Source organism: Apis florea, unplaced genomic scaffold (genome assembly GCF_048593485.1).
Source record: "Apis florea isolate Af1SG1 unplaced genomic scaffold, ASM4859348v1 contig_3811_pilon, whole genome shotgun sequence".
Lineage (NCBI taxonomy): Eukaryota > Metazoa > Arthropoda > Insecta > Hymenoptera > Apidae > Apis > Apis florea.
In genome coordinates, this window is record NW_028256868.1 from 97,738 (window position 1) to 117,436 (window position 19,699).

Sequence of the window (19,699 nt, forward strand, 5' to 3'; positions counted from 1 at the left end):
TTCATCCGGGGATGTCGCAGCGAGCTGTGCACGAAAGTCGGGCGATGCAATGGCCACGTCAAGTGCGTCGGGATGAATGCGAAACCCGTTCCAACCGCGTTTCTACCGACAATCAAACGCAGCATGATAATTTTCACCGGTGCCGCTCGCGATCCATACGTTGATCGGAGCGAGACCGACGCACGAGGCCGTTCAAGAGGAAGACGAAGACGCTACGGGGGGAGGAGGTGAATGAGGGTCGCGCGATGCGGAAAAAAAGGAAAGAGAAAGGGATGGAGACGGAGGAAAGACACATTCTCTGTGGACACTCGCGGTTCTCCACTCTTTCGGGAAACGCATCATCCCTTGACCCTCGACCGCGGGGGCAGAGAAAGGAGCTCGTGAATGTAAACCTTTTAATGGCCTCTGCACCGGGACCCTTTTGAGAATTCCGCTTTCTTTTTTTCTTTTTAGATGAATAATCGCGACAAAAACCGCCTATACGCATATCCACGCGTGTGTCGTGGGTACAGTGTGGAAGATCAACGATGAGACGTTACCGTTGGAGAGAAGATAAATCGTATCGTTTTAGAATTTTGAATGGAGAATCTATTTTATATTAAGAAAAGAAATATATTTCTTTTTTTTTTTACAGTCGATAGTTCGAGAAAGAAATAGACGAGAAACGATTAATTCTATTTATTATCTGATTTTTTAAATATAAGAAAATTAACGAGAATGATGTTATCGAGAGATTATAATGTAAAATCGATAATGGATGGAATTAATATATGGTATTATAGAAAACGAGCGTTTAGCTCGTGAAAACGGCACTATCGACGAACAGCACTGTGCCGGGATCGCCCTTTAACCGTATAAAGCTTTGAAAAAACATTCGAGGGTTCGCGCATAAATGTTTCTTTCAGCATTATCGGTGCTCGGTGAAGAAAGGGGAGAGCCGAGGTGAGCTTGGTTTCTCGGCACTTGAAAAATATCGTCGCGAGTCAAGATTCTGCCCGGGCTTTGGCATAATATGACCGAGGTTTTCGAGTGGTCCGTGGGTTCTTGCCTTCTTTCTCGCTCTTTTTTTTTACCCCCTCCCTCTATCCCTTCCATCCCGCTCGCCCTCGGCCTCCTTTTCTAATTCCTTTCTTTTTTTCGAACGCCATTATACCTCCGTTCTTACATTTTCGCGATGTCGAGTGCGTACAAGCATTGACCTTTGCCCCCATAAATGAAAACGCGAGGGGGTCTTTTTTCTCTTTTCGAGTGGGTCATACTCTATGGAGAGGTACCGTGTTCCATCGTTGTGATACCACGCTTTTGTCAGTATTACATCGAACTTTTTATTTTACAACGCTAAAGAGAGGTTAGGGAATCGTAGAGAGTACACTTTCGAACTGATTTCACGGCGATTTGCTATTTTATATATCGTGATCGTTGGATATACACCCCATTCTACATGTTTGATTACCAGGCTACGATAATGAATTGCTATGTGTCGCGAAGTGTTTTCGATTCGGTTTTTTATTCGATTTTTAATGATAATCGATAGTCGTTATATGTTTAATTGCATTTCCGGTTTAATTAGAATAACGATTCGTATAAATACGTATATGAAATTATTTACATAGTTCAATAACGATTATTTTAATCATGCAACGTTTGCTAAAAATAATTAAAAAATAAATAACTTACGTATATGTTTGAAATAGCTCCCATTCCGCCATCTATGTCTCATTAACAGCTAGTCGATTTCTTTTTCTGCTTCGTACACACATACACACACACTACACACGTAAATATCATTTACACTTCAAATCTCTTTGAAATTCTTAATTATAAATTTCTAATGACAATTTCATAAAAGCCTTATACGATTAAAATTCAAATCAAATAGCCTAACACAATTTCAATCACATGTTATTCACTTATCGACCGAAAAGGTTAACTGCGCAATAAGTCATTTCCCGTGATATACAGTTTATAATATATTAAAATTGATTTTAATCTATCACAATCAAGAATACTTTCAAATAAAATTATATATAAAATATATTATTGCCACATTTTTGTAACAATTCAATCAAACAAGTAATTATTCACACGATCAAAAACACCTTGCACGCGAGAACGTGAATAGACGCTCGTATCCAACTTCACACTGATCGATTCGCGCGTTCGATACTCTCGGTCGATTCGTTAACGAGAAGAAGAATCGCGTTGTTCCCGCAAAGCGCTCTGAGCGGTCTCGTGAAAGTCATTAGTCCTGTGAAAGCGTACACGGAAAGAGTGTTACTTCTCTAACGCGAGTGCGGGTGACAATAATGATTAGAAGTGGCTCTCGCAATGGCAGTCTCTCTCTCTTGAACAATAACGACGGGACGCCAGTGAATAAAGAGGCAGCCCCTGTGCAGCACCGATTTATCCATTGCGGTTAAAACCAACGCTCCACCTTCGAGATTGCGGGAGGGTATGGACACGTACTGGTAAGTACCATTGCATGTATATAATCACACGTATATTCTTTCGCACCCGATTATATCGCATACAATCACCAGCGGCTACGCAAACCTGCATTTATTTAGCAGCTGTTGCCAAAATACGTTACAATGAAAATATCGTTCCGGTGAGAAAATGCGAGCTTGACTGCAATTCTTTTGTGGGTTTTGAAACGACCTCTGACGAGCAATCGTGACGCGTAGCGTTATTCGAAAACGTTTAAACCTTTACTTTCGAGCTAAAATTCTTTTCCCGATTTAACACGTGGATATAATAAAGCAATCCGTTGTGAATTTGAGTGAATATATAGAAAATTGAATTCGATGTAAATGTTTTGTCCTTCTGTTTCTTGAAATGATGTTTACTGCGCAGAATGTTGCGTCGTATATAAACATTCGAAGAACTGTAGAGTGAGAACTTTTTCTCTCGATTTAATACGTAAATATATGAGCAATTCATTGTACACGCGAGGCATACGGAGAATTTTTCTTTGTTTCTTCTGTAGTATTCAAAACAAATATGTGTCATTTAGAAATTTATGAATTTCTGCGAAAAAATATACTTGTATACATAAATATATAATAAGGTGATAAAATATGAACAATAAAAACTCATTTTTTTGTCTTCTTAATTACTTTACTGATCGATATATTATAATTGTCAAGACTTGTTACATAAATACGATTTGATCTCGCTCAATTAACGTTACGAATAGCATTTATGAGTTATCGTTATTATACAAAAACCATGCAATTAAGAGTTTCTATTATAAATTAATGATCATTAAGCGACACAAATTCCTAATTACTCCAAAGTATAAAACCAACGACGCCATATTTTTTTTTTTTGGCGCGACTTACGAATTCCTCTTCCCAAATCTCAAATTACATAATTTAAATAATTATTCCACGTCGAATTCGAAAAAAAAAAAAAAAAGGGTAAAAATTTTATAACAAAGAATTCAATCAACGATTGTATAGGGGGGGAAACGACGTTCCGAAAATTCCAATCGGAAAGTGTTCGCGACCGACGACGCGATTATTAATGGCTCGCGATAGACGATTAATAAAGCCGGAGGGGGGGGAAAAAAGTATTCGCCGGTAGGAAAAGCGATGGCGGGAAAAACAGCCGGTGTATTTGGCGACTAGTTGTCCATAAGCCTACACAATTTACAATAGCATTGTTCGCGACCGGCCAGGACCACCGATGATTTATCGAAAATCGTCATTCTGTTCGGCGAAAATTCCTGACTCCCCCCTTCGGTGATGGGAAGGGGGGAGAGGGAGGGGAGGGGATGCCTAACAATGAGCTGCTTGTCAACGTCGGACAAATTAATCGAATCAGTGCGCGGATTTACTGCCGTCTACCCCCCCATAACCCCTTCTCGCCCCCACTCCACCCCTTGTACACGTTCTCCAGTGCCCCTCTCTTTTACTCCATCGCCAAAAAAATGTATATATATATATATGTGACAGTGTCTCCTCGCTCGTTTGAATGCGAATAAATGGCGCTGTATGATGACGATGGGTACGGTGGTTACGGTGAATGGCTTTGGCTGGGACGATGGGGAGGGGAGATAGAGAGAGATGGACGTAGGGGCACGCATACGGGCGAGAGAAAGAGATGGGAAGAGGGAAGGGAGAAACACGCAGAGATCGTAAAAGCGTATGTTTTGTCTCCGATTGTGCGGCGATGATTGATGATGCGGTTAATGGTATTTTATTAGAGACACTTTGGAGGGTCAATAGACAACAGGCCTGGATGAATAATAACTCTGTTACGGCATTACTTATTAGGATTACTCGGCGACGTTGTTTCTTCTGTCGCGATCATTAGGATGCTCCACGTCTCGGTCTGCGTCTTTATTTGTTACCGGATGGATATTGTTCCATCCCCGTATGAATAATTAATGCGTTCACGTGCCCCGTAATCGATTGAATTTACGGTATTTTCTCGCAAACGTGAGAAAGTTCGTCGCGCAATGTTTTTGTATCGTAAATGATTTTTTTTTTTTATTATACTTGAAATATTCATTATAAGCTATTAATATAACAATAATATATCGGATTATTTAATCCTTATTTTGTTTTTTTTTTTCAAATTTGTTCTATTTAAACTGGAATTGAAATATATAATAATAAGTTATATTCTATATTTTGAATAATAAATAATGAACAAATTCGGATATTCAAATTTCAAAGTCAAAATTGAATCGTAATGAATATTTCGAGTATACCGATATCCGGATAATTAAATTCGAGTATTCGTAAATTCCGAGTGAGAGCTCTACTTGTTGATTAGGTTTTGTGAAAACCTTCGAGCAATAATTCTTGATGAAATTAAGTTCCTCGAGAAAGATTTTTATTTGTTTTATGATTACCAGCTATATTTACCTATCTAGGACCAAGGGAAAAATCGATTGACTATCCATAAACTTACGGTTAAGATTATAGCTTGCCGTTAATATAATAAATGTCGATTTACTGCTGTTTGACTTATTACAAGCGGGTTCGGTTTATTGGCCATTTCATCTTGAAATAGCAAGGTTATTGGGATGTCCGTACTTTGCGCGGAATTAATTAGATATCGGTAAAGAAAGGTCGGCACGCGTTTGAATCCTCACAAAATAGTTTTTTTTTCTTTTTTTTTTATCAATATAATATATAATCTTTTCTTTTGTTTAAAAAATACTCGTTTGAATAAGATTTATATGCAAGGTTTACAAATTAAAAATTTATAAAGCGCATATAAACATAGTTAAATATTCCGTTATGCCTCTCAGCATGACAGTCCTTTGCCTTGACAATGATCCTGCAGCGACAAAATGAGTTTCCTTTCATGAATAATGTTATTAACCTTGAAGGTTTTAATGATTGACTGGACAAAGAATATCTTTTGAATACCAAATTTCACAAAATTTTTCTACCGAATTATGTTTGAATGTTACCGGTCAAGGCTACGAATTCTATAAATAACGCGTATATTTTAGTAAATTAAGATTGAAAATAATCAGGTAGAGAAATTTAAAGGCAATAAAATATATAAATAACATCCAATTCCAATATTTACGTTCTCGTGTAACTGTTTTTTATTAAATAAGGAAAATCGTCCAGTGACAACGACTAGTTTACAGTCAAACCGATCAACGCCATTGATTTTTACTTTTTCCACCAGATTTTAATTCCTTTTTCTTGTAATATAACATTAATCAAATTTACGTATTAATCAAACTTATTTTTTATTAAAAAACAAGAAAAAAAGTTTCGACATCTAATGAAAGAAGTGAAAATCAGTGTTGTAAGCTGGTCGACTCTTTCCTAATCTGATTACGCAAAAAATAGTTATACGACGTGATAATTCGTACCCTCGAGTCAGCAAAGTTACGAAATTGAGAATAAGACATTTCTGTCTCTCCCCGCTCTCTTCCCTCCTTTTTCTTTTCGACCATTGACTAGACAAAGGAATTAACAAAAAATGACAAGGTTAGGTCCGAATATTATCCAAGGCCGGGATAATGTCTCGTTATTTGCTCAATTTTTCAAATTTATGACATTTCAAGCGATCGCTGTTCAAAGTGTGACAATCCTATTTCAAAAGTGAAAGTTGTAAAATATTTATGGTGGTACTTTCGAAAGCCAAATAAGCTTTGAAATTCTCGTGGGTAATTAATTAATTAATTTAATTAGGGAATGAAAAGGTATATAGATAATTGTCCCATGATTTTTTTCCTTATCCATAAAAATAAAAATCGTAGATAGATATTTTACATTTTATTTAAATTTGTGCCGTTAGAGGCACAATATTGGAACGTATCATCGATAAAAATATCAACGGTGGATGTAATTAACGAGGAAGACGATGCTTTCACACGAACGAAAGATGTTGCGTCATAATTACAAGAAATAAATTTATCAAAGAGGAGGAATCATTAAAACGCGAATTTCTCCGAGCCATCCCCTCGTCTCTCTCTCTCTCTCTCTCGTACTTTATTTCTCGTAATTACCCCTTCCCCTCTGATCTCTGATATATCACGTTGATTTTAATCAACGAATTATATACAGCATCACGGTGGCAACCGATCAAACGTGTCTGCTCCCCGCCCAATAAAGGACACTCTCCTTAACTGGAGTCAAATTATTAACACCCTTGCTCGCGATCGAACGAAACTAAATCGTACGTGATAAATCGCGTAACGAAAGAGGGGAGAGAGAGAGATAAAGAACAAAAACAAAAAAAGAAAGAAAGAAACGAACACGCGTATTCGGGTACACGATTGCGTAGTTTGAGGGAAAAGAGAGAGAGAGAGAGAGAGAGAAGGAAAAGGGAATCGGATGCTTCAAAGTATCAGAGATAGGGTAACAGATAGTCAACTATCAGAGGCTCCCGAACGGTTGAAAAAGGCCACTCGAATCGCGTCGAGGGAATGAAATATCGGCGATATTTCAACCGGTGCCTCTAATTAGAAAGAGGTCAGTAATTAATGCTAATTGGACGTCGTAATTATCTGCGGATTGTGCACGCCGGGTTCGTCTGCCGCAATGGCGGCTTCCACGTTTTATTTCGCGCCGTGGGTACCGACTTTCCGCGACAAAGTCGGCGTTTGATCCGTGGTTTCAAAGCGGAGGGAGGCGAGAAAGGAAAAAAACGGCGGGGAGAGGAAGAGAGAAGGAAAGAGAGAGGGAGGGGAGGGAAAAATGGCAAAAGGTAACGCGAAATAATGAACGATATCGTTCGGCTAATATGGCGGTCGCGCGTCGACTCGGAAAATCGCTGCTTTCTACCCTCTCCCCGAACTGGCTTTGACGCACGAATTAATTTAATTAGCCGATTCTCACGATGATTTTCCAAAGCTCGTTCCGGCGTTAATATTTATTTTACATCCGTTAGTGCCGTTCCTCCAATCTCTTTCTCTCTCTCTCTCTCTCTTTCGTTTTTTATATTTTTAAGCGAGAATTTAACGGGTTGCGATTTACGATAAATCGACGAGGAGTGGTTCTTAATTTTCGTAACGATTATTACGTTTTAATGGATCGAATTTTGGGAACAAGGGACACATGGATATTCAATCCTTCGTTTTCCATTGTCGATATCCATTTTCCATGTCGATTTCCGCGATAGAGTTAACAGAAGGATTATATATTCGAATAATTATCGCATTGTATCATCTACACTTTCTTTCACCATCGGTATATTCTCGTCATTCATCGAGAGATTTTGACGTTTTCATTACATCGAGCAACACCGATATCGGTTTATATAGTAACCAATTTTCCGAAACAATGCTATTAACACTCGCGATAATTAATCTACACTCAGAATTCTCAGAATATAACGTGCATTGTTGTAAAATATTCTTCGTTTATCCTTTGTTATTAAATTTATATTGTATTATTTTAAATAATCGCGTAACAATTGAGAAAAGAAAATAAATGAAAAGAAATTCGAAATATATATAAACGACAAATTTTCTACTTATTTTTTACTTATAAAACTAACTACATTCACGGAAATTTTTAAACCGCCATTTGAACACCAATATTCTCCCTTTCTCTTTTTTTTTTTATCATTAAAATAAAATTTTAACAACGAAGCGATCCATTTAATCTAATGCTCGAATATTTATATGGTAAAAACGTGTAGTAAATACGTAAATGAATAAAATAAGCAATGAAAATTAACAATAGAATAATATATAATATATAATATATACATACGAAATAAGAATAGAAATAATTCGTACTACACGAACGAATGTTGACATACGACTGCCGGATTTCGACTTTCCCCACTCCTGTTATTATTTCAGTCGTAATCAGTCGGTCGTCGCGTCGCGTCGTGTCGTGTCGCGTTATTGGAAGTGATTTGAATAAATTTCGAGAAAAATAAAAAATTTAATATTTCTCAAGATACGGATTATGCGAAATACAATTCACTCGGTCGGTTATACTTTTTGTTTAATTTCCACAAAAAAAAAAAAAACAAAAAAAAATATACGAATATACGACAAACGAAGAAAATCGTACGCGATCGTTGCTTTTTTTTTAATTGAAAAAGCATTAAAATTTTGTCACTCCCTCTTCAAAAATCAATTTTTTCTTTTTTTCATCTCAATGTATGCACGAACGATTGTAACTAATTGCTATTATTCTTTCACCAAGTATGAACATTCTCTATTTTTACTCCTCTTCTTCAAACATTGTTCGATGACGTTTCGTGCTGCATACATAATGCATCGGTGTGTCGTTTGGCGCGACAAAAAGAGAGGAGACGCGACGTTCAATTGGAAGATAAAGGTGGGATCGTTACGGGTCATCAAAATTCTTTCGAACTGTTCCATTGACACGGGGCCAAGTGTAAATGCAGGTTTCTCGGTTGTATTTGTTTGTCGAGCAACGCTCACCAGTTAGACCGGCATTGTTTGCGCACGCAGACGTATACTCTATGGAAAACGCTGTTGGCACAGGCGTTGTGTATTTTTCTATTAAAACTAGGGACCAAAAACTTGCCTGACGGACGACAAATGTTCAATCCTCTGCTACCGTTTTCCACGAACGCAACCTTCCTCCTTTTTACCAAGAAAAAAGAAACGAGAGAAGATGCGTAACGTTAACGAGATCGAAGTGGCCGATAATCAGTGTTAACCGATCAAATTTACCCACGTAATTTACGCCGATTTAATCTTTTGTCAAAGTTTCGAGGATCGTGGATTCTTTCTTAAGAAACGAAATTCTTTCTTTTTTTTTTTTTTTTTCCCTTGATCTCGGTGACACACAGGTTGATTTTGAGAATGACACGGTTTCGACCGTGTCTCCTTTTATTCGCGATCAAATTCGTTACGGGCATTACACGGTAAGATCGTATTAAATATCGTTCTCCAACAATCCGTGAGATTAATTCGTTCGACTATATTAAGAAAAGCGTAGTTGTGTGTCCATTGTGCACAGGATAAATAGAGTGGCTCCAGAGGGAGATCACGAGGCGTATCGTCGGCAGATTACGGAAACAAACGTTTCAGGGTATTATCCGAGTATAATGGGCCGTATGACATATGTACGGCGTACAGCTGCTTATGACTTTGGACCTTGGTGCCACGGGATTTATAAATCTAAATACTCGTGGGTACAAGCTCAATCTCATAAACTTTTCTACCTTCCAGGTGGAACACGTTTAATACCATTAGCACGGACGATTGTCGCTGTGTCAAGACGAAAGTGGAAACTCATCCTTTAATTTATTCGAACACCTAGTTAAACTAGTAGCAATCGGTGTTATTAACGATATTTCCGTCCCTCCAATTTCCCTCGTCCCAAAAAAATTGATAAATTTTTCTCTTCTCCTTTTCAATTCTCGCTTTACCATGATTTTTCCACTCGTTCTTAAAACATCCATACAGTAGAAATTCCAATATATTTTCCACTTTCCTCATCCACTTCACATTATTTCGAACGAACGCGTAACCCAAAATCTAGCAAACAAATGGAATCGCTCGCAAGCCCGGGATTCTAATACCTATACACACACACACACACACACACACACATGTACGATAATATATAAACTCGTTTTATCCCCTTAAGCGCGTTAACCAAACGGGCGTATTCGCGTCTCTTTCGAATGCGCATCGATTTATATAACGAGTAAAAACAGCTTATCCTTGCAGTAACGATCGATACTTTATTCCCGAGATCTGGTTGCACGCCGGTTATCACGACGAGATATTGCAGCGTTTCTCGAATTGCGAAACGATCGGGCCGCGGAAACCTAATGGAACACGTGTAATTCCACGCCGTTCCCCAAAGCGATAAAGCCAGTACGCTCGATGAGGACGCGACCGGGAATGGATAAGCAATCTTCTTAGCTGTCGTTTTGAACAGCCATGACTGTCAGCCCGAGCCCACGCTCGGTTGCCTCGTAAAGTATTAGCGGACAATGCGTGACTGATTTCTCCGTGGCGAGAACTCTTTTCCTCTCAGAGACACAGCCCTCATTAACTCTTTAACAAATCTTGGCCCGGTAAATCTTTTCTCGCCAACGCCTTAATACCGCCCTCCTATGATAATGCACGATCGTGCTCTCGTCTCTCTTCGAATTTATCAAAGTGTAATTATATTGTAATTACGAGATTTCGCCGATCGCGTCTGGTTTGAGGAAGCCAGTGATTGATCCAAGTTAATTTCTTATGCTCGTGCTCAAGTGGGGGATTTTCAAGAGTGTATAGTTTGGGTTATTTAATGAGGCTTTCATATGATGATCGATCGACTCTTTTGCAACTCTTTCTAATCGAACATTGAGAATTACGTTCTCTGTAAACTCATTTATATATACGAAATTTTTATCTCATGTAATTGGATGTTGTAAGGAGTTTTTATTTTTTTGTTTTTCAAGTGTGCTTGCTTGCATTTTTACAGATCGTACAATTCAATATAAATTGGAGATTTTGTCGTAAATTGGAACGTTGTCGATGATATTCGACGAAAATTCGAATCGAACTCGATCAAGCGTCGTAGTGACTTTTTTCTACGCGCGCCCGAACTCGAAGGTCTTCCCTTTGTCCTTGTGCAAACACAAGACAGGAGCTCTTCGCGTTCGCCGATCGCTAAGTGGAAGAATCATCGCGCCAGAAGGAAAGCATCCTAGCACCGTAGCCTACGACGTTCTAATAGTCATTATCATTTACAAACATTACCGATGTGGTTGTCCCAATGGCGCTGGCTACACCGTCTATTTGCATAGGTTGCAAGTGTAGAGGCTCCTCCAGTGGCTAGTGCTTTGTAAACCCATCCTGGCTAACTAGACCTCTGTGTACCTAGCGAGTGTTCGTTCGTCGCTGCCAAAGGAACTGACGCGTTATATCTATTTATTTGATTTCTACCAGCTTTCGTTTTTTCTTTTTTCTTTCCCTTTTTCTTGCTCGTTTCTTCGTCGAACGTTTGACGATCGTCTCCGAAAAGAAAAGAAAAGAAATGACGAGTCAAAGCCAGTGTTTCCTTTTCTTGTAGTTTAAAATTATACAAAGGAGATATTTTTGGAAATTTAATAACGATTAAATATTTAATCACGAGAGCGTGAACAATTTTCGTGGACGCGTGGAGAGGAGAAAATTTCTCGATCTATCCGGTTTCTCGATGGAGGGGATCCCATGCGTTGGATCCCATGCCCCCGGTGTCGCCGTCGCTACGTGACGAATTTTACACGTTGGTGTGAATTATATTAGAACGAATGACTTCACGATCTCCCTTCCAATGGCCATTAAAGGACATTTTTCGGGTGGCACGAATGTTTACAGGAACAAATAAATCCTGCGTGAATTACGGTATTACGGGACAAAGAAGATGCATCATCGCTCTTAACGATGTACATCAGTTTTAATCTAGGCTCGTCGATTATCCCCGCGGCCCATCGCCTCGTTAAACCCAAATTACGCGTCTTCGAAACCGTGCTTAAGCCGCCTTTCATCCCTTTCATTCCACTGTTCGTCGTCAATCAACTCTTTTCACGAAACGAGAAGAACGGCGGGGAAATACGATCACAATTATTAGGAATTTGGCGAAAGAAACAACACACCTCCTCTTCCTTATCCTTATCCTCTCCAAGACGAGATATTTAAAATATTTCCCTTCAAAAAATATTCAAAATCCAGCACGAAACACGGTGTAAATCTCTCCTCGAACGAACGTCTCCTCGAGCACGCTTTTTCCAATTTGGAACCATTGGAAGGAATCGCAGTGGGCGATCGCGTTCACCGAAATTGAAACGGACTTGGCCACGACCCCGGGATCTCGAACGAGCACCGAAAAAAAAAAAAAAAGAAAGAAAGAAAAAGAGAAAGGGGGATCGCGGTTTAGAACGTAAACCACGAACGTCTTCTTCGCCATAGGCGGATCAATAGACCCTTAATATGAAATTTCGCGCGGACGTGCGGCGACTAATCCCCTCTCCTTTTCCAATCTTATACCCCTCCATAGCTTTCTTGCTTCGTGTTCTTTTTCATTCTCTTTGTCTCTCCTTCTGGCCGGCGCGGAGAGGCCTGAAATATTCGCGAATGCATAAAGACGTGAAATATGGCCGCATGAATCAGCTGGTCTTCCTGCGGAGTGAACGGGTCCGCAGGAGGGTTTGACAATATCCTCGCGGCGGCATTCTGCGCGGATTAGCGCCTCCAGGTTTTATGGCCCATTTTGTTTATGCACAGACAGGGCAAGGTTGCCGTCCCATACATACACCGGCGTCTTGAATTTGTGTGCGCGCCGCAGCGCGTTGTGGGCGCGAGGCACCTTTGTGAGCCTCGCACGACACCGAGCTGAATTCTTTTCGAATTGGATAGCTTCGATACTATGTTTGCAACTTACTATGCTGATTTCCCCTCTCTCTCTTTCACTCTTTCTCCGTGTCCGTGTTGTTTGCTCGACGAGATATTTCTACCGGGAAAAGTGGAAACTCAGAAGCGGAGGAGGTCGAATGTGACGATAGCTCGTCTTCAACGTGGAAAAATTACTCTTCAGCGTGAAAAGCAGAGTGGTTTATCGATTGGTAAAAATTAATCTCGAGATAATAATTGAATCTCGAAACATATTTAATATCCCATTATATCAATTCTCTGAAGACACAAGTGATTTCTCCCCTGCTTTCTACATTGTCGAAAAATTTGAAATATCTCTCGTGCACATCGAAATCCAGAAGGGAGGGGGATTGTATCGCGTATTCATCCACCGCGTTCAATTTTACACATGTTCAACATGTTCGGAATAATTAGAAACCGATCGTGCCTCGGCTCGTTGAACAGGGGCTTTGTATCGTTGTTGGAGGATGAAAAAGAGAGAGAGAAAGAGAGAGAGAGAGGAGGAGGGAGAAAAAAACTATCACCGGACCCCTCCTGTTGGATTTCCAGTCGATTGAATCGCGCTGTCTTATCCCGTCGTTAGGAATCAGCGGGGAATCGCAGGGGGTGCGTTGTCGTGCGTGCACAACAACGGGGAGGGGGCATGTGTCGCAGGGTGCATCCGTCCATTGTGCCCAATTCGGGACGATTAGGAGCCACTAAACAGTTGCTGGCTTGATCCACTCAGCTCGAGACCGAGTCGTTTCGTTTCGTTTCGTTTCGGATCGGAACACCTCTGGCTAATCCCACGAGCGCGGATGCAGCCCCGGATAAATGAAAGAGACAGAAAGGGGAGGCACGAAATGAATAGATCGGCCGATAGATTAAACCTTTGTTTGTCGGGGTTAAAAGGAGCCGAGCAGCTCAAGAATTTTTCTTTTTTTTTTGATTGTTCGATCGAGGAATGATTTCTTTTCTCTTTCGTTGGGAATGGAAATTTAAAAAATTGCACATTATCCCAGTTTTGGAATTTCGATATTCAATTTTGTTGCGATTATATATCTTGTAATATCGTCTAACATCTTGTCGTCTTCGTTTGTTTCGTCAACGCTCGAAGACAAAAAAAGCTCGCTTTTCAAAGACGAAAGAAACGAGACGAAATGGAATATAGATTCGAAGTATATTGTAAAGAGAATATTGAAGAGAGCGAAAGGGAGGGGGAGAATTAAGCGGGAAACGATAGAAAACGCGCGATCTATTGGGGAGGAGGAAAAGAGAAAATGAGTAATACGGAATCGCACAGGAACGATGTGTGCACGCGCGTAGATGCGTGGCTCGGCGCAATGGCCTCGGTGTTGGTAGGTGTACACAATCTGCGAACAATGGACGCCGAATGCGGAACAATGAAGTATACAAGCGACGTCACAATGCGGGGATCAGCGAAACAACGAGCGGTCTCACTACGGATTACAGGCAGATGCGCTTCAGCCCGCGCCAAATCCGCGCTCTGCCTACTGCACGCGATCATCCTCGTGTTTTTTCCTTTCGTTCGTCGATACGAGGCGTCTGGTGGATCGCGGTTGCCATCCCTGATTTCCGATCTCGTCCCAACACCGCGTTTCTCCAATAATCCTTAGAAATAATCCTTCCCGCATAATAGAAAATACCAATCCACAATTCTACGTTGATCGATAATTTTTCAACGTATCCGGTTAAAAATTAATTGGACAATCTCGATCGTGATATTGAGGATCAATCTTCAAAAAAAAAATCCAAAATTGAATTCGTTCAATCAACAATAACAACAACTACCGTTATTCAAGATTTCCAACACATCGATGTGTTAACCCCCTCCCCGAGTAAACAAGGACATGGTCGACTCGACATCCCCCTCCCCCAAGAGCAACGTCTCCCTTAGAGTTTCCACAAAAAAGAAGGAAGAAAAAAAGAAGAAAGCAATAATCTCTCCCTTCTTTTCCACCCGTACACCGATCGCGTTACCGATCGTGGTTGGCGCACAATGGCGGGACAATGGGCATCCTTCAAATCGGATATAATGTCGAGTAAGACGGGCCGACGGCAAACAGCAACCGGACGAAACCGTGCCGAATACTGCAAATACAGCGGGTGGGCGTTATTCCCACTGTATCGAGAGGCGACAATGGGGGACAAACTGCATGCTTGTTCGGTCGGTAATACCTCGTTGGGTCGGCGAACAGACCCACTCCTATTGTCGATGCATCACGAGCGTATATACCCATAGACTTGCGCGCCCGTACATTTCGAGTAGATACGCGCGAACAATGGCATTAATCCGTGATTGTTGGTGGTGTGGATATTACCGGGCGGAGACCGAAGGGCTGGCTCGTTCGCCATGGTAAATGGTGCCACCGCTGGCCGAGGTGGTTACCACACCGATTCCGCGGGGAGTCCACCCGCGATTCCTCTTTCCGCCTCTTGCTCATCCGTCGAAAAATATTTCGGTGGATGCGAAGAAGAGAGGATGTTCGACTCGAGTTACTTTCTTTTTTTTTTTTTTTTTCGAGCGGATGGATTTTCCAGCAAGACGAGGCAATTGGGGGATCTAAGGCGATTCGGAAACGGCCCGGTTAAGGGGAACGTAATGACAAGCGTCGGAGGGGAGGATGTCGATTTCCCTAGCCGCGGATCGAGTGACTGTTCCGCGCAATTTCCCTTTGAAGGGAGATCGGATCTGTGATTGGCGGAGAGCGGGCGAAACAGGGGAAAAATGCGAGTCATCGAATGGGATCGGCGGACGGTATCGGTTCTCGCTGCTCTCTCGCATAGCGGGAACAGTGGAAAGAGGAGAGATATGATCGGTTTCCATAAAAATCCCCAGACGTAGCGGTGACACGTAGGAAATTAAGAGATACGATTTTAAATTGGAAAAATACAGTGGGCCGGAGAATGAGAGGTTGGTGGGGGTGAATGGGCGGTGGTGGATAGATAGTAAACGAAAAAGGGAGAGAATGTGCCGTGGTGAGGACGGGTGGCCGTCCACACAAGAGGAGGGGGGAGGCGGTCTCTGTGGTAATTAACGGTTTAAATTGGATCTCAGTTGGGCGGCTTATTGGCGATTGTCGGGGCCGAAGACGACGTAGAACAAAATTGAGAACAAAATTGCGCCGGGAGTCGGGAGAGAACGGCCGATTGTACGCGAGAACGATAGAAACGGATAAGTGGTGGTACGTTGTACGTCGAAAATAGAGAGGGAGTGGAATGGGTGAGAGAGAGAGAGAGAGAGAGAGAGAGAGACTCGAACGAGCGCGGAGGAGGAAGAGAGCGATAGAACGATGGAAGAGGTAAGGGCGGCGTTGCTATGTCCAGGGAGAGTTCATTGTCGAACCGTCTTGAGGGCTGTCTTTGTGGACGTGGCCCGACAAAGAAGATTCATTTAGAGAGAGAAAAAGAGACGGGGCAACGCGAGCGCCGCGTCAAACGTCAACAATGTCGGGAATATCGATTGTATCGACGAACCTCGATAGGGGATTTTTCAGGAAACGATTTTTGCAACGTTTACGAAACGACGACGACGAGCGTGATCTTTGGACACGGCTTCGTGGCGAAAGAATGAACGGTGGTGTTTAATTTTTTACGACCAAACGTCACGTTTCGTTCGCGATCGGTTTACTCGATCATCGGCGAAGTCATTCTTACGTTGCATAAATACTTAATTGTACGGCATTCCGCGTTTAAATTTCGTAATCTTATCCCGGACAGGTGTAGCGGATCGTCGTATCGCCTCGTGTCCGGGAACACGGACGAAGCGTTTGGAAAAAAGTTGACGGGCCGAAACAAGTGGAGGACAAGCGGAGGAAACTTCTTGAAACATTCGCATTGTGAAACGTTCTTTTTCGAAAGAATCGAGATGACCACCCACGTTACGGCCGCGTTGAACGTAACGAATGAACGATGAATAGCCGCCGGCCCGTTGCTCCTTCGAGACAACGATTTTCTAATTACCAGTTTATCGGGAGACCAATTTCCGATAGGGCTATCCATTGCTTCCGTTCCGCCCCCGAAACCTCTCTATCCCCCTCCACTCTCTATTCTCCTCCATTCTTCCTTTTTCTCCGTGGAGAGGCCACTGTCGGGGGGCTCCGATTCCGTTTCGTTCGAGCTTCCGCCAACTCTCCCGGTTTGCGACGATGACGGTGGCGAATACCACCACCGTCGAGAAGGTGGCTCGTCGGCAGGGGAGGAGGAAGAGCGGGGCCGGTTGTATAGGATGGATGAGTTACAATTAAACTCAATCCTATACAAGTTGTTTTTCTTTTGATCCGCCTCGCTCTCCCTCACATGACAATTCCAATTTAACCCGGACAAACCTCTCCTACCTCTCTCCACGAGTCTCTCCACGAGCCCCTTTCTCTCTTACCAACGGAGAGAACAACAACAACGGGGCAACAACAACGAGGAGGAGTGAGGGAACGAAGGGGGTGGCGAGGACGAGGAAGAGGAAGAGGAGGAACGGACTTTTCGACGTTTCAATCAGACATGACCACCGTTCCTACTCCACCCGAACCTGATACCCACCCCTTGTCCAGAAGCGGCCAGCTCGAGAGAGTATACTAGTTTGGGATGGGTTTCGGTCCAGGCTCTCTCGGTTTCAGCCAATTCGTCGGCTCTCTCGAATTCAATGCATGTTTTAATGAAACACTGCTGGCCCGCTGCCCATTGTCAGCTGCATTGTTGCCTAGATGACTGGTCGATCGAAGGCCTCCGAGCTTTTGTAATCCCACCACCCTGTTCCGACTCTTCCGCCCTCCCCCTCCCTCTCTCTCTCTCTCCCTCCCCCTCTCCTTTCTCTCGCTCTAACCGCTCTCGGCCACCGGTTCTCGTTCGTTCGTTCGTTCGTTTCGAACGAATCTCTCTCCGGGCATCGTCATCCACGTGCGGCGGACAAGCGGCGAAGGGCGGCCGAGGCCTATATCACCATGTTGGAGAACGTCCAAAACAACGTCCAAGAACCACCCGTTCACTTCTTTCAACGGTGTACACCGGGAGTACTCCTCTCCGCGCCTCGCGTACCTCTCCAGCCTGCCTCGTTCCACCGACAAAAGAAGGGCGCTCTCTCTCTCTCTCTCTCTCTCTCGCCGCTTGTCCTACTACTCCTCTCGTTATTCCTGTCGATAGTTTTCAGTTTCGGATTTATCGCGACCTAAGCCCACCATCCCCGCGCTCTCCTCCACCACGCGCCGATTGTTAAGCCCCCGGATTCGCCGCAGGGGCCGTGGACCAATGAGGACCGAATCAGACAGAATTCCACAGAGTTTCGAGTGTGTCCTCTCTTGTCATTTGCCCAACCCTCTCTCTCTCTCTCTCTTGATAATTTGCATCACTTCGAACTTGGAAACTTAGCCAGGAATGCGCGCATTTTTTTTCTCGACCGCCCTTTCCTTTTCCCCTTTTGATTACCATCCATTCAAATTCAACGTCCACGTAACGAAATCCGTCAATCAGTACGGGTACCCCCTTTCCCTCCCCCTCATCTCTCGGGTTTCCAGCTAAACAAACACGTATGTATGTATATATATATATACACCTCTCCGACCCAGAATCGAAGAACAATGCTGGGCGCGAGATTCGCGAGGACCGCGAGAATTCGAGAAACTCGATCGCTTGCTCTGCCCATACAATCAACCAAGTATTTTCAGAAAAAATCATTGGAAATTTTGGTCGCTCCCTCCCTCCCTCCCTCCCTCTTCTCTCAGACAGTCCGTGCTCGCTCCGTGAATATCGTGGTACATTTAATTACCCCGGTTTGTTCGTACGCATCCACCCGTCGTGTCCGATTGTCCGCCTCTCTTTTTTCCTCTCTCTCTCTCTCTCTCTCTCTCTCCGCTGTAAACCAATAGAATGGCGGTGAATGCCTTCGTGCTTGGATTGACGACGATAAGATACGTGGCTTTTCATCCGTGCACGGTTAGCAGCATTCACGTATGCGACTTTTTCCCCGTTTATGAACGCTGCAGCCGTCGCGGCGGCACACCACCAGACAGAGGGGTGGTTAGACGGGAGGGTGGTCATTGTGCGGCATTATCGGCCGGCCCTCTCTCTCTCTCTCTCTTCTGCGTGTAGCACAGGAAAAACGAAAGGGATGGACGTGCGCGGGGCAAAAAAGAAAAAAAAAAAAGGAAAAGAAGGGGGTGGTTTGTTTCGCTGACGTCGATGGTGGTGGATCGTGTTTCTTTTCTGGCGGGGGAATTTGTATTCGTTGTTGGACGGACACCCGCGTGGCATAATAAAAATCTCGGAGGAGGAGAGATATTCTTGCGACTCACGTGCCACTCGCAGGAATCGCGCCTCGACGTTTCACTGTGTCGTCGGTGGATCGCCGATATGAAGGAAATGAAAGGTGTGTTTGGTTTGGTTTGGTTTCAAACGTTTTTTCGATACGAAATGGAGGTTTTTTTTTGTTTTTCGAGCCAGGCTTGAGGAGGCTTGAAGAGGAGGAAGAATAGGAATTTTGCCGGGTCGTAAAAGTCAATCCTAATCCATTCGCCGACAATTGCAGGGAACAATGGCCAAGGATGCAAATGTTTCCTCTTCGAAAAGTCAGGCTGTCGTCCTGTTGATGTATGAGGATCCTACCATCTTCGCTATTCAATCGACCGATCGTTTTTATGATCCTAATAGTCTTCATGAACGGAGTTATTCCATGATGAAACGTTGCAGGTCAGGCAGAGACCGACAGAAGACTGAAAGAAAGGATTGGAGTTATTCCTCGCCATTGTCTTGGCCCTTTCGCATTCCTTGTCCTTCAAAAGTGAAATTTTCAAGAGTTATGGTCCGAGTATAATCTGACTCGACAATTCCATATTCTCAAGGATACACGTTTCTGGATCGCTAAACGCCTCCCTTATACTCTTCTTTATG